The following is a 5,180-nucleotide window of genomic DNA, read 5'->3' on the forward strand; positions in this document are numbered from 1 at the left end:
TGCACCAGGGGCTCCCTATCCCAGCACAGAGGGGAACCCACAAGGCCCTAATCCCCACAGCGTGTCAGACCCAGAACCTCACACTGTGCTGACTGCAACCCGGGGAGCCAACTCCTGTCCTCCTTTGAGTAGACAGGGATCAGGCTGATCTGGAGGAGCTCCTCTATGAGGCCCGAGAGCACCCCTCAAGAGGAGACCTGTAAGTGGCCTGAGTCAGACCGCCTAGGGTGGTTTCTCAGCCAAGGCCGATCACAACCTCCCTCTCCTGCAGACCTGGGGTCCCCATATATCCCCCTGCCTCACTCCTTTCTGCAGTTCGACCCTGGTCAAATTGCCTGGGATGCATGAGTTCCACCAGCCTGAGAGAGTCTTTCAGGATCCAAGAGAGGATGAGGGTCTGATGGAGGCGAAGTTCATTTGGGGTGAGGAGGAGGAGGAGCAGATGAAGGAAGGAGATGCAGCTTCCTCCTCCTCCTGTCTCCCAGTCTGGGGCACCCTGGAGGAGGTGGCTGCTGCTGCAATAGCCAGTTTCCCCCAGAGCCCTTGGTGTCTGCCCCTCTCCCACTGCCATGGCTGCCAATCTTGGGAGCCAATCTGAAGACCATGGCCTCAGCAGGCAAGATGAAGTACCAGACACCTCAAGTGACCAGGAAGATGCAAAGTCCTCACTCCCAGATGCACTACAGGTGAAGAAGAAAGAGCTGGTGCGATTCCTGCTCAGCAGGTATCTTGCCAAGGAGCTGATCACAAAGGCAGAAGTGCTGAATAGTGTCCTCAAAGATTACCAGGACCACTTCCTGGTGGTCCTCAGTCAAGCCTCAGAGTACCTGCAGCCGATCTTTGGTTTGGAGGTGAAGGAGGTGGACCAGAGTGAGCAGACCTATATCCTGGTCCCCACACTGGGCCTCACCCTCAAAGAGATGCTGAGGGATGGTCAGAGGTTGCCCAAGGCCGGCCTCCTGTTGGTGATCCTGTGCCTGATCACTGTGGAGGACAACCGTGCCCCTGAGGAGGAGATCTGGGAAGCACTCAGCAGGATGGGGGTGTTCTGGGAGGGAGCACTACACGTATGGGGATCCCAGGGAGCTGTTGACCCAAGTGTGGGTGTGGGAGGGGTACCTGGAGTACCGGTAGGTGCCTGACAGCGGCCCTGCTCACTACAAGTTCCTGTGGGCTTCCTGGGCCTATGCAGAGACCAGCAAGTTTTAAGTCCTGGAGTATCTGGACAGAGTCAGTTGAAGGGGCCCCAGCTCCTTCCAGTCCCTCTGCAGAGGCTGCGAGGGAGGAGGAAGGGGGACTCTGAGCCAGAGGAGCAGCCAGGCTCCTTCCAGGCCCACATCTAGCAGCTTGCCCTGGGTGGGGAGGGCAGGAAGGGACGTGATCCTTCCCTCTGTGATTGAAGAGGGAGCGGTTAGCCTTCTCAGCAGTAAGAGCCTAGGCCTGTTGGGGGAACCCAGTGTGTGGCATCTTCGTGTTCCTGTTCTCTACAATGACATGGAGACTCATTTTCTTTTCTTTAGGAAATTTTCAAATGTTATTCCTTTTTACAGAAGACGATGCATCCCAATATCTAACTATGTCAGTGACATTGATCACCGTGTGTTTGTACTTAGCCAGTTCACGAACAAGGGTTTTTCTCTTTTGTAAAAGAGATTGGGAACACTTCATTTTGTTTCGTGGTCCTGCACAAGATAACATGGAATTAGAATTAGAACGATTTTGGAAATGTGAATTTATTTAGCAGTGACATAATTGGTGGAAGAATTAGAAAATAAAAAGTGATAGTAGTGAATTCTTGCTTCTTATACTTGTTGTGTGTCAGTTTGTACAGCTAAGGGATCTCGGTTTATTTGAATTTGCCCGGGTTATCAAAAGTGGCAAGTAATCTGAGTCAAGCAGCCCCTGCTCACTGGCTCATTTATTCTGAAAACCTTTACAGAGTCTCTGCTCCGTGAAAGGCCCTGTGTTAGCAATGGGGACACTGGGAGAAGCAGGACACCCCCACACCTGGAGCGATGGTCTCAGAGCCACAGTCACATGAGGTGCATCGTGGGAATGAGGGGAAATGAGACATTGCTGTAAGGTGTCTCTTTGGGTCTTGGATAAACCTCAGAGAGATCTGTTTCTGGGGCAGGATGGAAGGGGTCCTGGCTCTTCTCGCATTGCTGCTGACCACAGGAATGGAGTAGGTGTTTTCTACCCTGTATCTGCTAGGCATCCTGCAGAACTCAGGTCACACTCCCTTGAAATGATGCCCAGAAATCCATGGGCTGACCCTCTCTTTCCTGGTCCCAGGGACCCAGATCTTAAGGTGTTAACTAGCTTTTAATTATCTTGATTTTCACTGGGCATTGTAATCAAAGACTCGACATTTATTGGCACTGCAACGATGAAAATAAGGGTTGGGATGGAAGACCAGCAGGGACACAGGCAAAGAGTGATTCTTGTTTCTATTTCCTGGACCAGCTTGGGTCCTGCTGGAACACTCCTCCATACCCAAATTTCACAGTTCCTCTAACTGGAAATGGGATTACCAGGTAGCTCAAACAATGAAGAAACTGCTTGTATTGTGGGAGAGCTGGGTTCGATTCCTGGGTCAGGAAGATCCTCCTGGAGAAGGGCATGGCAACCCACTCCAGTATTCTTGCTTGGAGAATTCCATGGACAGAGGAGCCTGGCAAGCTACAGTCCATGGAGTTACAGAATTAGACATGACTGAGTGACTAACACTATGTTCCACTATGGTCTAAGTGGAAAAGTTTCTTAGTTTTATTTATGAAACATCCTATTGAGGTGCGTATCCTCTGACCTGTCCTGGACCACAAAGCAGCCAACTCCATCCAGTGGAGAGTGGAAGAGTGTCTGGGGGCAACAGCGTGAGAAATTCCTGCCCCGCCATCACAGGGCTAACAGCCGCCAGGCCTTGAGCTCTGTTCTGTCCCTCAGGGGCATCCTGCAGCCCAATACACGGGGCTCCTCACACCTGCTCGCCTCCCAGATGAAGAACTGAGGCTGCGGGGCTTGGGCATCTTCCCAGGACCACTTGCTAGTGAGGGCTGGGGTGGGCTCGGAGCCCTGGTCTCAATTCCTCTGGAGGCCCGCCACTCCCGCCCACTCCAGGCTGTGGCCCTACCTTCCAACTTCTCCTGCCTTCCTCTTCTCAGTGCTACACAATGCCTCTGAGGTGACAAAATCAGGCCTGTGGAAGGAAGGGAACGAGGAGAACCAGAAGCACTGTGGGGCTGCTCTGGGGTTTGCTGGGAACCGACTCTGCTGGGGGCTGGCATCTCTGTCCAGTCCCAGTGCCCCCTGCCTGAGGGTGGTGCCCTGTCCCTGATGCTGCCATGGGGCCTCCTGCCCAACTGAACCTGCCAGGCTGACCAGCTCTTCACTGAGCAGGAGAGATGGAGTGTTTGACTGAATGGCCCCAGTGCCCACTGGGATAAGGCCTCTACAGGAGCTTCCTCTGATACGGGAGGGCAGGTAACATGGGCAGAACCCCGAGGCTCCAGGTCTCCCCAGCCTCAGTGAGGGAGAGGAGCAGCTGGAAGGTCCCTGAGCTGGGGACACCCGAGCAGGGATGCCAAACACAGGGACAGGAAAGCAAGGCTGAGAAAGGCAGGCCTTAGACATCATGAGGGCTTGTGTGTGCACAACACAAGTGTCCCGAGCCACAGCTGACAAAGAGCCCTCAGCTCCCAGCCCCATCCCTGCCCATGCTCTGCAAATCCCCCATCTTAGCCTAGGGCTGTTGAGGGCAGATCTGTTGTAACCTGTCTGGCCTTGGCCCTGGGGCAACCCTGGACCAAATAACCCACTAAGTTACTGTCACCTCATTCGACCACTGAGGAGGCACTGAGGGATAGATAGATAGCCCATGACTGCATGGGACCTGAGCACACACAGGTCCATCCTCAGTTTTTCCCTTGTACCTGGAGGAAGGGTCCCTGTTTACTGGAGGGGGGAGGGGAGGAGCAGAGCTGTAGGCCTGAACTTCAGCAGGGTCTCAGCACCTCGCAAGGAGGCTCCATTTCCACGTGGCTATGAGGATGGGGACAAAGTCCCAGAAGAATCAAGCCCAGGGCCTCCTGGGCCTTTCCTTCACCAAACACAACAGAGCCACAGCTCTCACAGGCCCACGAGGCACCTCTTGATCAGGCTCCTATCCTGATGGCCTGCTCTCCTCGCCCCTAGATTCCCCCCAGTAGACATGAAGGCCATCCTTCCATCCATGAAACATTCCAGTGTGTTCCTACCTCAGGACTTTTGTAGGGTGTGAGGAGTCACATCGTGTCCCTCAATTCCTTGAGTCTTGATCCCAAGTATTTCGGTGGGACCTTACAAAGGAAAGGTCTTCACAGAGCTGATGGAGATCAAGTGAGCTGATTAGGATGGACCCTCCTCTAACACGATGGCTGTTCCCATACATAGGACACATTGAGAGATAGAGAGGCACACAGGAAAATTCATGATGAAGAGAAAAGAGGATCTCTCCAAGCCCAAACACGCCCACCATGGCCAGCAAAGCCCTGGAAGTGAGGAGGGGGAAAGATGGGACAGACTCACTCCATAGCCCTCACAAGAGCCAGTGTCCGCTGACACCTTGACCTCAGCTGCCGCTCAGTAGACAGCCCAGCCAGGTTCCTGACCTTTGGGGTGTCACCTCCCATGAGTCATACACCCTGAAGCAGAAGGGGCTCCTCAAGGGTCCCCCAGTGTTGCCACAAGTTTCAAATCAGCAGCTGAGAATCTCTAGCTACTGATTCAGGGGTCTCCCCAAGAGGCTCACCAGCATGCAGGGTCACTCCACCCACCAAGGGCCTTGAAAACACATGACCCCAAACCCAAAGACAAGCACAAAGTTTCCACAAGGTGAACACCAGCCCTTGTCGCTCTGCCTTCAGAGGTGTATCTAGGAGCCTGTCTTTGGATGTGAGGCTGCCAGGCACTGTGTCCAACACACATGCTTTGTGAGCCAAGGGACGCTTTACAGCAGGACAAGGGTCACCTGCAAGGACAGACTGCTGCCTGTTTCTGGGCCTGTGGGCCTCTCTGCCTGCCGACGCTCAGCCCAGCCCCCGGGCTCCCCCACCACCCTCTGGACACTGTTCCAAAACAAGCAGTTTGGACCGGAACACAGAGGGAAAAACACTAACCAGTTTCCTAACAACACATTTCTC

At 53.9% G+C, this 5,180-nt stretch overlaps 1 pseudogene; it reads left to right on the top strand.

Moving 5' to 3' along the window:
- Positions 1 to 569: 569 nt before the first annotated feature.
- LOC105614134 (melanoma-associated antigen 9-like) lies at positions 570 to 1,209 on the top strand (annotated as a pseudogene).
- The last annotated feature ends 3,971 nt before the right edge of the window (positions 1,210 to 5,180 follow it).

This window comes from Ovis aries, chromosome X (assembly GCF_016772045.2).
Source record: "Ovis aries strain OAR_USU_Benz2616 breed Rambouillet chromosome X, ARS-UI_Ramb_v3.0, whole genome shotgun sequence".
Classification (NCBI taxonomy): domain Eukaryota; kingdom Metazoa; phylum Chordata; class Mammalia; order Artiodactyla; family Bovidae; genus Ovis; species Ovis aries.